The sequence below is a fragment of the Leopardus geoffroyi genome, chromosome C3 (genome assembly GCF_018350155.1).
Source record: "Leopardus geoffroyi isolate Oge1 chromosome C3, O.geoffroyi_Oge1_pat1.0, whole genome shotgun sequence".
Lineage (NCBI taxonomy): Eukaryota > Metazoa > Chordata > Mammalia > Carnivora > Felidae > Leopardus > Leopardus geoffroyi.
This window is the reverse complement of record NC_059338.1, coordinates 53,307,003-53,325,178: the sequence shown is the minus strand read 5'-3', so window position 1 is coordinate 53,325,178 and position 18,176 is coordinate 53,307,003. Positions and strand designations below refer to the sequence as shown.

The following is an 18,176-nucleotide window of genomic DNA, read 5'->3' as shown; positions in this document are numbered from 1 at the left end:
CACTAACTTCCTGTCTATTGCTATAGATGAATCGCTAATTCAAAATCACAGGCATATAATTCCGTGAAGAATGTTTGCTGGGTCTGCTCATATTTATTTGTAATTCCAAAGATACCAGTCCCTTATTTTTCCTTCCTTCCTTCCTTCCTCTCCACACTCCCCCTGCCTTCTCTCTCTCTCTTTTTCCTTCATACAGGTTTTGATTCACTTTATTTTTCTCATATAAAACTCTGTGGTAGCCACAGTTAGAGCCTGGTGTGGGTCTCTAAGATGTCAGTAAATTCCTGATAGGGAAACTTGGTGAACACAGTCTCTTTCCAAAGGTGAGGGGTGAGACAGCTGAAGGTCTTGGAAATGGCATCAACAGTTGCAACAGGTGGCAGTGCAGCCCCTGGCCAAGGTGTAGGAGTCATCAGTAGCTTCTTGGGCACAGGGGCTGGGATGATGTCTCTGGGGCAACGATATGGTGCACCTGTGCAGAGATAATAGCAGCCAGTCATCTTGTGAGGGACAGTGTGGGGCTGGCTGATATTGCTTCCGCTCTAGTAGCTTCAGAGCACAGACATGATGGATAGTTTGGTCAGGATCATGGCCCCACTGGATGGCAGTGGCTACTCCTTGGAGCACTAAACACCCAGACTGACCTGTCCATTGTAATCTCTGATGGCAACAAATGCCTGGAACCTGGTCCACTGGCCAGGATGAGTCTGCTTTTGTAAAGGCACAGTCTTCAAAATTTCATCAATGATGAGGGGAAAAAGATGATCTCAGATTCCGTGATGGGCAAGGAGAAGAGATAGACCTACTCCAGGGACTTGATTTTCCTGTACTTGACTAGGCAGTCCAGTGTGGTGACAGGGATCTACTTTTCTTTCTTTTTTTCCTTTCTATAATTTATTTATTTTTTATAATTTGCATCCAGCTTAGTTAGCACATGGTGCAACAATGATTTCAGGAGTAGATTCCTTAATGCCCCTTACCCATTTAGCCCCCCTCCCCACACCCCCTCCATTAACCCTCTGTTTGTTTTCCATATTTAAGAGTCTCTTATGTTTTGTCCCCATCCTTGTTTTTATATTATGCTTCCCTTCCCTTATGTTCATCTATTTTGTATCTGAAAGTCCTCATATGAGTGAAGTCATGTGATATTTGTCTTAGTCTCTGACTAACTTCGCTTAGCATAATACCCTCTAGTTCCATCCATGTAGCTGCAAATGGCAAGATTTAATTATTTTTGATTGCTGAGTAATACTCCATTGTATATATACCACATCTTCTTTATCCATTCATCCATCGATGGATATTTGGGCTCTTTCCATACTTTGGCTATTGTTAATAGTGCTGCTATAAACTTTGGGGTGCATGTGCCCCTTCAAAACAGCATACCTGTATCCCTTGGATAAATACCTAGTAGTGCAATTGCTGGGTCATAGGGTAGTTCTATTTTTAACTCTTTGAGGAAACTCCATACTGTTTTCCAGAGTGGCTGCACCAGTTTGCATTCCCACCAGTAGTGCAAAAGAGATCCTCTTTCTCTGCATCCTTGCCAACATCTGTTGTTGCCTGAGTTGTTAATGTTAGCCATTCTGACAGACGTGAGGTGGCATCTCACTGTGGTTTTGATTTGTATTTCCCTGATGCTGAGTGATGTTGAGCATTTTTTTTATGTGTCATTTGGCCATCTGGTTGTCTTCTTTGGAGAAATGTCTATTCATGTCTTTTGCACATTTCTTCACTCAATTATTTGTTTTTGGGTGTTGAGTTTGATAAGTTCTTTATAGATTTTTGGATACTAACCCTTTACCCGATATGTCATTTGCAAATATCTTCTCCCATTCTGTTGGTTGCCTTTTAGTTTTGCTGATTGTTTCCTTCACTGTGCAGAAGGTTTTTATTTTGATGAGGTCCCAATAGTTCATTTTTGCTTTTGTTTCCCTTGCCTCTGGACACGTGTTGGATAAGAAGTTGCTGCAGCCAAGGTCAAAGAGGTTTTTGCCTGCTTTCTCCTCGAGGATTTTGATGGCTTCCTGTCTTACATTTAGGTCTTTCATCCATTTTGAGTTTATTTTTGTGTATGGTGTAAGAAAGTGGTCCAGGTTCATTTTTCTGCATGTTGCTGTCCAGTTTTCCCAGCACCATTTGCTAAAGAGACTGTCTTTATTCCATTGGATATTCTTTCCTGCTTCATCAAAGATGAGTTGGACATATGTTTGTGGGTCTATTTCTGTATTCTCTATTCTATTCCATTCCACTCATTCCATGAGTGTCTGTTTTTGTGCCAGTATCATCCTGTCTTGATGATTACAGCTTTGTAATACATTCTGAAGTTCAGAATTGTGATGCCTCCAGTTTGGGTTTTCTTTTTTAGGATTGCTTTGGCTATTCAGGTTCTTTTGTGGTTCCATACAAATTTCAGGATTGTTTGTTCTAGCTCTGTGAAGAATGCTGGTGTTATTTTGAGAGGTTTTGCGTTGAATATGTATATTGCTTTGGGTAGTATTGACATTTTAACAATATTTGTTCTTCCTATCTATGACCATGGAATGTTTTTCCTTTTGTCTTCTTCAATTTCTTTCATAAGCTTTCTAGAGTTTTCAGTGTATAGATTTTTCACCTCTTTGCCTTGACTTATTCCTAGGTATTTTATGGGTTTTGGTACAATTGTAAATGGGATTGATTCCTTGATTTCTCTTTCTGTTGCTTCATTATTGGTGTATAGGAATGCAACTCATTTCTGTGCATTGACTTTATATCCTGTGACTTTGCTGAATTCATGGATCAGTTCTAGCAGTTTTTGGTGGAATCTTTTGGGTTTTCCATATAGAGTATCATGTCATCTGTGAAGAGTGAAAGTTTGACCTCCTCCTGGACAATTTGGATGCCTTTTATTTCTTTGTGTTGTCTGATGGCTGAGGCTAAGACTTCCAATACTATGTTGAATAACAGTGGCAAGAGTGGACATCCGACAGGGATCCACTCCTTGTCTTTGACCTTACTTCCTGGAGCTCCTGGCCTCTGACAAAGCTGCCTGGCCTTCCATTCTAGGGCCCTCCCACAGCACCTCCGTCAGCCGCCATTTGCTGTTTTCTCAGAGAAGTTTCGTACTCTTTCTTAAATGGCTAATATTGTGGTATGATTGTTGCTGTGTACCCAGGCAAGCATTTTATACAGTCATACCTCAGAGATATTGCAGGTTCAGTTCTAGATCACCACAATAAAGCAAATATCATAATAAAGTGAGTCGAATGAATTTTTTGGTTTCCCAATGCATTAGCATTGCGCAATGGCATTATGTCTTTTTCTAAAAATGTAAATACCTTAACTAAAAAAAAAATAGTACCCTACAAGAAGCAATCTCCAGTACAATTTAACACTTTCTTGCTTGTAAGCAGGCAAGTGTGCCTCCCGATGGGGATGAGACCAAGGCTGTCTTACCTCTAGGCTGTCTCAGCTTAATGGCAGAGCCTGGCCAAGGTTGGAGGCCTGGGACCAATCCTTCATCCCACCTCAGGAACGGGGTTGGGGATTTCCTGCCTGTCATGACCGTCTCTGGATTTTAAGTGTGTTAACAGTGTCCTCAATTGTCTCCCATATTGATGACGTGAATGAAACCTTTTAAAATGATGGGGTGCCTGGGTGGCTCAGTCAGTTAAATGTCTGACATTGGCTCAGGTCATGATCTCATGGTTTGGGAGTTTAAGCCCCCTATCAGGGTCTACACTGACAGCTTACAGCCTGGAGCCTGCTTCAGATCCTGTGTCTCCCTCCCTCTCTCCGTCCCTCCCCTGCTTGTGCTCTCTCTCTCTCTCAAGAAGTAAATAAATAAACATTGAAAAATGTTTTAAATGTTAATATTGGGGTGCCTGGGTGACTCAGTCAGTTGAGCATCTGACTCTTGATTTTGGATCAAGTCCTGATCCCAAAGTTGTGGGATTGAGCCCCACATTGGGCTTCATGCTGAGGGTGGAAATGCTTATGATTCTCTCTCTCTCTCCTGCCGACCCTCTGCCCCACTCCCCCGCTCACACACACTCTCTCTCATTCTCTCAAAAAAAAAAAAAAGTTAATATTAAGTAAATAAATAAATCTTAGCCTAAAAATACTTTATTGCTTAAAAATGCTAACCATCATCTGAGCTTTCAGAGAGTCATAATCTTTTTACTGGTGGTGGGTCTCACCTCATGCTGATGGCTGCTAACTGATCAGGGTGGTGGCTGCTGAAGGCTGGGGCAGCAGTGGTGATTTCTTCAAATAAGACAACAATAAAGGTTGCTGCATTGATTGACTCTTCCTTTCATGAAAAATTTCTCTGTAGCATGTGATGCAGTGTGATAGCATAAAATTTCTTTTAAAATTGGGTCATTCGATCCTGTCAAACCCTGCTGTCTTTTTATCAACTAAGTTTAGGTCATTCTAAATCCTTTGTTGTCATTTCAACAATCTTAACGGCGTCTTCACCAGGAGTAGATTCCAACTCAAGAAACCACTTTCTTTGTTCATCTGTAAGAAGCAAATTCTCATCAGTTCAAGTTTTATCATAAGATTCCAGCAATTTAGTCCCATCTTCAGACTCCACTTCTCATTCTAGTTCTCTTGCTATTTTCACCACATCTGCAGTTATTTCCTCCACTGAAGTCTTGAATCCTTCAAAGTCATCCATGAGGATTATAATCAGCTACTTCCAAACTTCTATTAACATTGATATTTTGACCTCTTCCCATGAATCACAAATGTTCTTTTTTTTTTCTTTTAAGTTTATTCATTTTGAGCGAGAGATAGAGAGAGACAGAGAGAGAGAGACAGAGCATGTGAGCAGGGGAGGAGCAGAGAGAGAGAGAATCCCAAGCAGGCTCCACACTGCCAGTGCAAAGCCTGATGCGGGGCTTGAACCCATGAACCGTGAGATCATGACTTGAGCCAAAATCAAGAGTCAAATGCTTAACTGACCGAGCCACACAGGTGCCCCTGAATCACAAATATTCTTTTTTTAATTTTTTTTTTTACATTTTTTTATTTTTGAGAAACAGAGTGAGACAAAGCGTAAATGGGGGAGGGACAGAGAGAGAAGGAGACACAGAATATGAAGCAGTCTCCAGGCTCTGAGAAAGCAGTCAGCACAGAGCCTGATGCAGGGCTCAAACCCACAAACTGTGAGATCATGACCTGAGCTGAAGTCGGACACTCAACTGACTGAGCCACCCAGGCGTCCCAAATCACAAATATTCTTAATGGCCTCTAGAATGGTGAATCTTTTCCAGAAGATTTTCAACTGACTTTGCCCAGATTCATCAGAGGAATCACTATCCATGGAAGCTCTAGCTTTGTGAAATGTATTTCTTAAGTAAGAAGATTTGAAAGTTGAAATTATTCTTTGATCCATGAGCTACAGGGTGGATATTGTATTAGAAGTCATGAAAACAACATTAATCTTCAGTAAAGCTCAATGGCGTCTTCAAATGAGCAGTAATATTTTGAAAGAAATCTGTTTTACTGAACAGTAGTTCTCAACAGTGGGCTTAAAATATTCAGTAAACCATGCTGTAAGCAGATGTGCGGGCATCCAGTCTTTATTATTCCATTTCTAAAGCACAGGCAAAGTAGATTTCACACAATTCTTAAGGGCTATAGGATTTTCAGAATGTTAAATGAGCATTGGCTTCAAGTTAAAGTCACCAGCTGCATTAGCACTAACAAGAGTCAGCCTGTCCTTTGAAGTTTGAAGCCAGGCATTGACTTGTCCTTCATGGCATTTTCTTAGAATATAAGAATTTCTTTTTTTTTTAATGTTTATCTATTTGTGAGAGAGTGCAAGTGGAGGAGGGGCAGACAGAGGGGACAGAAGATCCCAAGCAGGCTCCGTGCTGACAGCAGTATGCCCAATGTGGGGCTCGAACTCACGAACCGTGAAATCATGACCTGAGCCGAAGCTGGATGCTCAACTGACTGAGCCACCCAGGTGTCCCAAGGATTTCTTAGAATATAGGAATATAAATGTATTTTCTTAGAATCCTTCTCTTGTGTATTGTGGCACCTTCATTAATCATCATAGGAAGATCTTCTGCAGAAACTGCTGCAGCTTCTACATTAGCACCTGCTGCTTCGCCTGCTGCAGTTAGGAGGTGGCTTCTTTCCTTAAGCCTCATGAATCTCTGCTGGCTTCAATCTTTTCTTTTTCAGGTTTCTCACTTCTCTCAGCCTTCATAGAACTGGAGAGACGTAGTGCTTGTCTCTGGATTAGGCTTTGACTTAAGGGAATGTTGTGGCTGGTTTCATCTTCTAGCCAGACCACTAAAACTTTCTCCATATCAGCAATAGGCTGTTTTGCTTTCTTACCGTTTTTGTGTTCACTACAGTAACACTTTTGATTTCCTTCAAGAACTTTTCCTTTGCATTCACAACTTGGCTAACTGTTTGGCTCATGTGGCCTGGCTTTTAGCCTGTCTGGGCTTTCAACATGCCTTCCTCACTAAACTTAATCATTTCTAGCTTCTGACTTAAAGTGAGAGACATGTTACTCTTTCTTTCGCTTGGACACTTGCCGTTGTAGGGTTATTAATTGGACTAATTTCAGTATTGTTGTGTCTCAGAGAAGAGGGAGGCCTGAGGGGGTAAAGAGAGATGGGGGTGGGGCAGGTGGCTGGTGAAGTAGTTAGAATACACGCAATATTTATTGATTAGGTTGGCAGTCTTATAGAGGCGTGGTTCATGGCACCCCAAAACAATTATTATAGTAACATCAAAGATCACAGATCACCTTAACAAATATAACAATAATGAAAAAGTTTGAAATATTTCAAGAATTATCAAAACATGATACAGAGACATGAAGAGAACAAACACTGTTAGGAAAATGTCACCAATAGACTGGCTCGATGTCGAGTGGCCAAAATTTGTATAAAACCCTTCAATTTGTATAAAACACAATATGCGTGAAGTTCAATAAAACGAAGCACAAGACAATGAGGTGTATCTATATGTGTGAAGCACCTCATAATTTCTTTGATAAGATGCAGAAACTTCCATGGCATTTTATCCATTCAGACTTTTTGACTTCAGGTAACCTTCATATTGATAAGGTTACTCAGAGGCCCAGTGACACTTATGTTTTTAAGTAGCCTGGAAAAAAGCTGCTAAGCCAGGCTGTTGGAGATGCAAAAATGAAACCCAGACCGGCAGGGGCAGGGGGTGACAACCACCACCACTATCAATTACTGTAGCAGTAAAACATTCCTCATGTCTAGACATTGTGTTGAAAGTTTTATGTTCGTTATGTCGAGTCTTTACAATCCTAGAAGATTAGTATTATTAGCAGTATCTTGCAAAATAAGGCACTGACGTTTCTAAAGGTGAAGCAACTCACCCCAAATAAAACAGACTAAATAGCAGAGCTAAGATTCGAAACCAGTTCTGTTCATTCCAATGTACTCACTCTACATTATGACAGTGCTGACTCTCTTGGCCATCCCCAAGTGGACTGAAGATTTGTCTCAGTTAGTAAGATAAAAAGCTAGTCCTGAGCCTGTTTGCCCTCAGATGCATTTCTTGCCTTCTCTGATCTTCTATTACAGGCAGGACTGGCCTTCTTGTGTCAGCTGGCTTCCTGATGTGTGTGGCTAATAGGAGGAGTTTAGGGAGCAGCAAGAAAACGAAGCCAGGTCATTTCTCACCAAACCCCCTTCCACCTGTTTTGTGTGGCATCTTGGGCATCAGCCATTTCCTTCCTTCTTTCAGCTGCAGCCAAGCAGGCTTTCACCAGGTAGGTCTTTCCTCCCTTTCTCCCTTTAGCCTAGTGGCATCCTACCGTGGGTAATCTAAAGCAAGAGTCTTGGGTATGGAAATAGGTAGATGCGTTTGTTCCTCTTGGCTCTGTCACCGTGGCCACCACTAACTGGACCAGGGGAGTGGATCTAACTCGAGAACAGCCCACTATCGGCTAGAGGACTCCCTGTGAAGGAAATGGGAGCAAGAGTTTTGCCATCGGGTCCTTAGCAACAACCTGTCTGGTGTTTCATCTATAGATTTTAGGGGGTCAGTTAGTTGGTAGGAGCAAAGGCAGAAAGCAAAAGTTGTTCTGAGTTGTTCTGAGAGAAGTTGTTCAGCAAAGTTGTTCTGAGAGAAACAAAGACAGAGAGAAAATACATTATGTCAATTGCAGAAGACTCAGGAAAGATCAGCAAGCTCTTGTTATCAGGGTGGAGGGATGCTTTATCTGTGCTGGACCCTGAAGAAACTTCTGGAAGAAACTGCCTTCCAGTTTCTATACTGTAGAACCAGGATACCAGTGTACTATCCAGTTCAGCTATACTCAGGTTCCCATCATTCCTGTGTGACCCAGTCGGTGACTATGTCACTTCCTGCTTTCCTGGTTGGCTGAAACTTGTGGCTGAGATTTCTGCTTCTGCTCTCTTTTTAAAAATTTCCCTGGGTATCTTTCCAATAAACCGTTCACTTCCTGACATAACCTGGGTGTGTTTATATTTTTGTACAACCAATTTAACCACCTAAAACAGTTTTATATTTCTTCATGTTTATATTTATAGATCATGTTTATATTTCTTCCATCTTATCTACATTGCAACTCCATAAGCTAGGCAGGGCAGAGATTTTTATCACTTAAAAAAAAAATTCAAGCTGCAGATTAGCTAAATAGTTTGCCCAAGATCACTGGGCTAAGTGACAGAACCAGGCATTCTTATCCAAAGATGCCATGTTCCCTGTGAACACACAAGCACACACCATCACCAATGATTTGTTTAGCAGGAAAATAGATGTTCAGACATACTAGACATCAGACGTTCACTATTGGGTATCCACGTGTCCTTCGACTTGCGTGGACAACTTACATCACTAGGCATCTTTATGATAATATCTCTCCTATTTGTAGAAGAAAGATCAAGTTGAGTCATAATAGGCAAATATTCTGCAATCAAAAACCAGATGAGCCCATTTATTTTTTCAGAAACATTTACTGGGAACCTACTCTGTGGTGAAAATTTGCTAAATGCAGGGCATACAGAGATGTACAAAACAAAACAAAACAAAACAAAACAAAACCACACACACACAAAACAAAAAACAAACAAACAAAAAAACCATCCCTGTGGGAATCTCCAGCCCAAAGGGAAAGAGATACAAATAGCAATAAATAACAATGCAGCACAAAGGCAACAAGCCCAGGCAAAGCACAGTCCAGGTCAGATGAAGGTTTGATGAATTCTGTGGGGTGGGTGACAGAGAAGACTTTCTGAAAAATGTGACAATCGCCCAGAGTTTAGAAAGTTGAACTGGAATATCAGTATTTAATGGTAAAAGGGAAAGGACGCTACAAAGGGATTACAAAGGATAGTCAGAATAGAAAAAGAGAATGCGGAGAGGTGATGGCCCAAACGTTAAGGGCGATGGTTTCAAGAAAGGATAGATGAACACCATAAAAGACCCCAGAAGTATCTGTTAAGTCACATATTACCAGTAAACAGGCTCAATGGGCCTGGCAAGTAGGAAGTTCTTGGCAACTTTATCCAGGGCAATTTCCCAGGGAGGGTGGGGTGGCAATTAAGCCAGATTTCAGTGGGATCTAGAGTAAAAGGGAGGTAAAATAATAGAGGTATCAAATGTTTCAAGGGTCCCAGAGATGGGGTGCCTGGGTGGCTCAGCAGAGTTAAGCGTCTGACTCTTGATTTCAGCTCAAGTCACGATCTCATAGTTGTGGCACTGATCCCCGTGTCAGGCTCTGTGCTGACAGCATGCCTGGGATCCCCTTTCTCCCTCCCCCTTTCTCTCTCTCTCAATAAACAAACAAACAAACAAACAAACAAACAAACAAACTTAAGGGGGGAAAAAAAAAGAATCCCAGAGATGAACGAAATCGCATCAGACTTTTCTAAAGTTAAAGGAGGGTTAGAGAACATAAATGGCATGGGGACTGAATGGAATTTGGGAGAAGAATACCTAAAAAACTAACCTAAATCAGAGAATCTTTGATTACTATAATTTTCTGGTATGCTTTCTGTTTAGTAGATACAGGAATATAATTGGCCTATTTTCTCTTCCCTCTTCCCCATTTTCAAATTAGTACACATGTACTATGTGGACCACTTCCTATGTCCTTCTTAGTGCATGCTATGGAGAGTTTAATTCCTACCCACAAGTGTGACCAGTGACCATTTGACACGTGGTTAGGTATAGAAAGAGTGGACTCCGAATTCAGACTGTCTTGATCTGAATCCTGTCTCCACTTTGTATCTACATGGTCTCCTACAAAGTAGTTAATCCTTTGTTTGTAATACCTGCTTTACAGCAGAGTGGGGAGCTTTGACTGAGTTACAACATGTAAAATGCTTAGAACACTTAGAACAGTGCCTGGCACATACAAAGTCACGTACATGATAGCTGCTATTATTAGTAGTGTTAACTGTGGAAATAATAAAACAGAATGTTTGAGATTGGAGTTATGCTGGAAAATCCAGGACTTGTGGAGTGTGTGTGTGTGTGTGTGTGTGTGTGTGTGAATGATAGATGCCCCATTCAAACTAGTTTTACTAAAAGGGTAAATGTATTGGCTCATGTTAACTGTGTTAGATTGTTCATGCAGGGAGAGATTTGTCCTCGCTGCATCTCTCTGCCCCTCCTTGTCTGAAGGAAGCATTCTCTTCTGTAGCAGAAAGGGGAGAGAGGATGAGGCTGTTGTCCCAGGGCTACATTCTTACAATACACAATGCAAAGGAAGAGAGGCTCCCCACTCGCACCTACATCCTCAGCACAACGTTCAGGGAAGTCCAGGAGAGGAAGGGATTGGCCCAATCCATGGCATGTGCCCACCCTTGTGGTGGGGAAAATGGGGGCCTTAATTAATAACTCCAAGACCACATGGAACCAGAAGTAGTGGCTAAGTAGACTAATCTATGCTATAGTACCTTTTAAAATCACGTGCTCACCACACTTTGCCTTTTAGGTACGCTGTACTAAAACTCATTTTTATTCATTTATTTTAATTTTTTTATCTTCATTTATTTATTTTATTTAAAGTTTTTTTTTTAATTTTTTTTTAATGTTTATTTATTTTGGGGACAGAGAGAGACAGAGCATGAATGGGGGAGGGGCAGAGAGAGAGGGAGACACAAAATCGGAAGCAGGCTCCAGGCTCTGAGCCATCAGCCCAGAGCCCGACGCGGGGCTTGAACTCACGGACCGCGAGATCGTGACCTGAGCTGAAGTTGGACGCTTAACCGACTGAGCCACCCAGGCGCCCCTAAAGTTTTTTTTAAATTTTATTTATTTATTTTGAAAGAGACAGAGACAGTGTGAGTAGGGAAGGGCAGAGAAGGAGAGAATCCCAAGCAGGCTCTGCACTATCAGTACAGAGTCCGATGCGGGCCTCGAACTCAGGTGAGATGATGGCCTGAGCCGAATTAAGAGTCCTACGTTTAACTGACTGAGCCACTCAGGTGCCCCTAACATTTATTTATTTTTGAGAGAGAGAGAGAAGGGGTGTGAGCAGGGCTAGGGTCAGAGAGAGAGAGGGAAACACAGAATCTGAAGCAGGCTCCAGGTCCCAAGCCGCCAGTGCGCCCACAAACTGTAAGAGTGTGACCTGAGCAGAAGTCGGATGCCCAACCGACTGAGCCATCCAGATGCCCCTAAAACTCATTTTTAGATAATTCGATAAATGACAACAATAAAAGTAACACTTGCAACTAATACTCGCTGATTGCTTACTATGCGTCAGGCTTTGTTCTAAATGTACTGACATTTAATTCTTACAAAGGACATACAGATAGTTATTTTCAACATCACCATCACTGTCATTATCTCCACTTTACAAATGAGGAAATGGAGGAAAGGGAAAGGTTACCTTGCTTGTCCTGAGGTCATTCAAGAAAAAGTGCTAGAGCTGGGAACTGAGTCCTGATAGTTGGCTCCAGAACCTGGCTGGCAGGCTGTGCCACCAAAGAGGAGGAGGGAAAAAACAGCCCGGTGTGGTCTGATATGAGAAAACGTATTTCCAAATATACTTAGTGGAGATTTTGGAACCAAACCAAAAGATCCATTTGGTTTTGAACTTTTATAAGATGTTGAAGACTCAGAAATGTTTGTTGAAGGCTGGAGTAGCTTTTTAAAAAATTCCATCAGTGTTTTAAATCATCCAAAGAATATATTGGATACAATGTATTTCAATCTCCTAGGAGAATGTCCACAAAAACAAAAAACAAAAACAAAAACAAAAACACACATTTTGCACATTCTTGGGTATCAACTGAGAGCCCACTTGTATCACAAACAACTTCATCTACTTGAAGGCTTGAAGACAATCTCTTTGTAGAGCTAGCTGAAAGAAAGCATTGAATAAACTTTTTGTTAAGTTAGAAGCTTTGGTTTGTAAGGAGATCTGGAGATTCTCCGGCACCTCTGGACACCTTTTTTCCCTCAGGGTTCTGGGATTCTTCCTGTATTCCTTTCTTCTTCACAGTTGCTACCACCCATGTATGTTTTTCCTCACAAAGCTATCTTAGAAACTACGGGACGCCTGGGTAGCTCAGTCGGTTAAGTGTCCGGCTTTGGCTCAGGTCATGATCTCACGGTTTGTGGGTCTGAGCCCCGCGTAGGGCTCTGTGCTGACAGCTCAAAGCCTGGAGCCTGCTTGGGATTCTGTGTCTCCCTCTCTCTCTGCCCTTCCCCCACTCATTCTCTGTCTCTGTCTGTGTCTCTGTCTCTCTCTCTCTCTCTCAAAAATACTAATAAAAAAAGAAAAGAAACTGCCTCTTCAGCTTTCTCTAGCCATCTTTAATGACCTCAGGAATGGAAGGCCAGAGCCCCCCCCCCCCTTTTTTTTTAAGGAATTACTGTTAATTGCTAAGAGGAAACAAACTTGTGACTGAAAAAAAAAAACTGACCAAAAAAATGGAGAAGTAACAAATGTTCACAAAATGTCAACAAGTTCTTTAAGTTATTCCTCGGATTTTACCAAAATGAGTCTGTAGACTGGGGTTAAACTCATTTTATCAGAGTCCTACCTGGAACTTGCTTTTTGCATAATCATTATTTATTGAGCACTTACATTCTGGGCACTGCTTAAAGTATTTTATGTATATTAGTTCTTCATTACATCCTTATGAGATAACTTATAACTTATCATCTTATTTAATATAAGGAAATGTAGGCACAGACTGGTTGGTTACTTGCTCAAAGTGACTTATTAAATAAGAGTCATTCAAACTGAGGTTGCCTGGCTCTAAAGTCTACTTTTTTTTTTTTTAATGTTTTTAATGTTTATTTTTGAGAGAGAGAGAGACAGAGCACAAGCAGAGAAGGGGCAGAGAGAGAGGGAGACACAGAATCCAAAGCTGGCTCCAGGTTCTGAGCTGTCAGCCCAGAGCCCAATACGGGGCTCAAACCCATGCACCATGAGATCGTGACCTGAGCCGAAGCTGGACACTTAACCGAATGAGCCACCCAGGTGCCCTTGAAGTTCATTTTCTTGATCATTGCATTGTGTGGGTCCTCTGGTGTAGCACAAATCAGGACAGATAGTTTGATAAGCAGAAGAGTAAAACAGTCCAGGGGACTAAGTAGAAATACAGTTTAGAGGGCTCTGGTAGGCCCTCTTTGTCAGAATACTTGACAGGATCAGAAGTGCCCAGTGACTGGTCCTCTGCTGTTTTTATAAATTGTATTTTCTCAATTATCCAAAGATGATGAATGTCTGTCTTAAAAGACGATTTACACCTACCAAACAAGGACACTAATGTAACAGCCATAATGTCAAGTGATGTATGTTCCTTTCCAGTGGCTGGAAACTCTCACCTCCTGTCTGGGACTCACGTTTCCTGGTATCCGGGAAACTGGCAAACCAGAAAGTGTATTAGTAAGAGTAGAACTGTGGCAGGAGAAGTAAAAAATTGGAGGGATAATATTTCTTTAGGCTCAGGACATAACCAATTGAAAGATTTTTTTTTTTGTCTCCCATGTCGGAGGATACAACCTGATGGCTCTTTTTCCCAGATTTGATATCTTCTCCACAGGTCAGGGGTTCGATGGGCATGTCTAATATTTGTCTTGGTAGCTTTTTGGATGTCTGAAAATAAAAATCTTATCCACCGTCATGCATTAGAGGGGGAATTCTCATTCAGTTCTGACTCCGTGCTCTTCTGAGGATCCCACCATCTGGTTTAAAAGGGAGATGACAGCAGACCACAGTCAAGGTCAGCCATCAGACAAACATTTATTGTGCTTCTTGTAAGTGCTTCACTCTCTCTTGCTAAATGTGTATCAAGAACAGTCCTTGCCCTCACTGTGTAGGTAAGAACAACAAACAGGAAAATCCGTGATGCAAACAAAGTCTAGGTGCCCAGATGCCCAAAAGGTCAAAAGAGAGAAAGATGACTCAAAATTGGTATAGTCAGGGAAGGCTTTAAAATTATTCAAAAAATTTAAGAATGGGTTAAATGTAGATTGGTTGAGGGAAGGGATAGGACATCTCAGTGGCATAAAGATCATGAAGGTGGGGTAACTTTCAAGAAGAATGATGTCACTGAATAGAGAGTTACTGCAGGCTAGGTAGAGGGGAGCCTGATGATCTCAGACCTTCAAAGGCAGTGACAGAGCTTGGGTATGATGAGTGTGGTATACAGGGTAAGTGTTCAAGGAGGCCAGCCAGGTGGCTACTGTGGTAATCTGCATCTGAGATGCTGAGGGATCAAACCTGAGGCAGGTGGGAATGGACAGGAGGAACTGACCTTAGGAGGTATTATTAGGCCTTTATTTTCAGGTGGAGTGAAATAGAAGGACGGGTTAAAAATAACTCTCAGAATTCTCCTGTGTCCACTGATATTTATGTTTAACCAGTTTTTCTTCCCACATTCCCTTCGCTTTCTTTGAACTCTCTTCCCCCAACTGCATGTAAAACTATGAGAAGTAACATAAGATCAAATATTTCTGATAAACTCTTTTTGGCCAGTTTGTCAATGTTTATCTCAATGGGAAAAGAATTTCAAGAATCAAGGCTGCCTTCTTTGGAACATTAAGCATGTGCTTTTCCCCCTTTTTTCTTCTGTTTCTTTGTTTCTTTCTTCTTCCCTTTTTGATAGGATGTGTAGGTATCCAAAAGAAAAATGTTTCATTTCCTTAGTCTACAGCAGAATTATTGACTACTACCTTCTTTTGTCGGTTACACGTTTACTTGAAGATCTCTTGAGTTTCATATAGACCTCCGCACACTGTGTGATTCTTCTGCAAACACTAATAAAAATAACCTGAAGTTAATACTCCACCTTTCATTCAGAAGGATCCCAACATTCTTTACAATGTGTACCGATGTTATTATTTTAATGTAGGCACACTACATTTCCTTAGTGCCTTTCATCTGAGGATCATAAGGAGCACAGCACACATTAATTAATTCTTACAACAACTTCTGAACTATAATTTGTATGTGTCGCTGGTAGATGAATCACCTGAAGGACCAGCAAAACACAGCCTTTGCAGGGAAGCCTTTGTAGGCTTGGCACAACTTATGTGTAAACAACCCAGTCAAATAGTTCAGAGCGGGACAGGCAGCACCATTTTTTCTTTAACTAAAACCACCAATGGAGTTTCACTAAGAGAATAATTATCCAAATAATGACTTATCTAGGTTTCCACAAGCAACACTGGGACCTTTGCAACAAACAGTACCAGAAAAAAGAAGGAAGTATAGTCTATTAATAGCTACACCCTCAATCTTGTTGTCACTCCCAGGACAAGTGCTTCAGCAACAAAGTAGTTCTCGTCATTAATTGAAGCTTTGATTTAGTATCAACGCAGAGAAAGTGTGCCACCGGCTGACTCATCAACACTTTGCTTCCTACCTAGATTTCCCTAGAGTGTCTTTTCTTCAGGTATGTAGCAGGCCAAGGCCTATTTAACTAAAGAGAGATTAAATGTTCATTATTGTCATGTGGGATACTTTTTAGAATAAAACAAAAACAAAAATAGAATTTATAGGAGTGCCTGGGTGACTCAGTGGGTTAAGCATCTGACTTCGGCGCAGGTCATGATCTCATGGTTTGTGAGTTCGAGCCCCAAGCCAGGCTCTATGCTGATGGCTCGGAATTTGGAGGCTGCTTCGAATTCTGTGTCTCCCTCTCTCTGCCACCCCCCCTCCCCCGCTTGCACTCTGTCTCTCTCTCTCAAAAATAAATAGATGTTAAAAAAAATAGAATTTATAATGGAAAATATTCACAAGATAATGGACTCTTTCTTTTCTAGGTTGACTTACCAAATAATCTAGGATATATATACCAACAAATGTGTTGCTCAGGGGAACTGATTTTATACCTTTTCCTGTATTGAAAGCTCACCTTTATGCTAGATTTTTAGTACAGAAATTTTCAAATATATTCAAAAGTAGACAGAATGATATAAAGACCCCATGTACCATCACTTAACTCTAACTGTGATCACCTTGGCTCTTCTTACATATTATGGCCAAGAAGTAAACACTTTACAGAAAGTCCCAGTACCTTGGTTTGGCAACAGCACAGTTATCTCAAAGAGCCTCATGGAATCCCGAAAGCCTAATTTTAATTCCTTTTAATTGAGTTTATGAAATACATGTACATGTACATGTCATAAGGCAAAGTTATGGGAAGATGAGAAAACTATGTCACAAAATCAAACAATAGAATTGCTAAACCCTAAGTAACAATATTACCTGCCATTTATTAAGTCAAGTGCCAGACGCTTTAGTAGGCATTTATCCCAAATGCTGACCTCTTCTTTAATTTTATTAACGATACCATATGGTAAGATTAGTATCCCTGTTTTAAAAGTGTGGAAACTGAGGCCTGGAGAAGTTAAGTAAGTGACTCACAGTCATTGCTAGTAAGCAGCAGGATTAATGAGTGTCATTACCTGATTCCAAAGTGTATGCTTTGTTTAGCGCTGGTGGTATAGTGGTGAGCACGGCTGCCTTCCAAAGCCTATGGTTTGTTTTATAAACTGTAGTCAAAGGATCTACTGGAGCTCAACTCAACAGACATATGTTACTGATGTTAGGAAGGGAAGGAAAATGGTAAACATCCAATGTGATGGGAACATGGAAAAAACCCTATAAGAATTGTTGAAGTTTTAGCAGCAAAGCTAAGTCAATAGAATTAATCCAGTCTACCTTGCATTTGCTCCATTTAAAAGTAGCCTAGAATTCTCGGGGCATCTGGGTGGCTCAGTTGGTTGAGCATTCAACTTCGGCTCAGGTCATGGGCTCATGGCTTGTGAGTTCAAGCCTCATGTCAGGCTCTGTGCTGACAGCTCCCAGGCTGGAGCCTGCTTTGGATTCTGTCTCCATCTCTATCTACCCCTCCCCTGCTCGCACTCATCTCTCTCAAAATTAAATAAACATTAAAAAAATAAGTAAATAAAAGTAGCCTAGAATTCTTAACATGACCAAATAAATAAATAAAACATTTGCTCAGCAATACAATAATATAAAAGAGTCATATTGTATGGTAAGGCATAATTTAACCTTGCCCACTATCATAATGCCAAGTTAAATCAGAAGTCATGCTAAATAAATCAGCACTAATATATTCTCTAAATTCATTATTAGCTCATGCCATTCAAGTGCAGTGCATTAAAACTAGAACTTTATTGGTTCAGTCATCCTGACCTTTTCTAACAAACTGTCAAGGTGACAAAAAGCAAGTGGGATTTTGTTTGGCATATTTTTTTAACCAAGTTAGATTATAATTGTAACTATGTACTGATAAGAATTGCATAGTTATCTGACAATTTCTATAACAGCGAGACAGAACATCTTCTACCTCATACATTCTCATAACATTCTTTACTTCATGTTTGACTTCCTAAGCAAAATTACAAGATTGGTTATTTTGCAAAAATTTCTAGTTTTCATTAATTTTGCCAAATAATTCTTTTTTTTTTTTTTTTTTTTTAATTCTCAAGTTAGTTAACATACAGTATAGTCTTGGCTTCAAGAGTAGACTTCTGTGGGGCACCTGGGTGGCTCAGTCGGTTGAGCGTCAAACTTCGGCTCAGGTCATGATCTCGCGGTCTGTGGGTTGGAGCCCCGCGTGGGGCTCTGTGCTGACAGCTTAGAGCCTGGAGCCTGTTTCGGATTCTGTGTCTCCCTCTTTCTCTGACCTTCCCCTGTTCATGCTCTCTCTGTCTCAAAAATAAATAAA

The 18,176-nt window shown here is 40.9% G+C and overlaps 1 pseudogene; it reads right to left on the bottom strand.

Moving 5' to 3' along the window:
- Positions 1-245: 245 nt before the first annotated feature.
- The window catches only part of LOC123586578, a 44,824-nt pseudogene continuing 26,893 nt past the window's right edge, over positions 246-18,176 (bottom strand).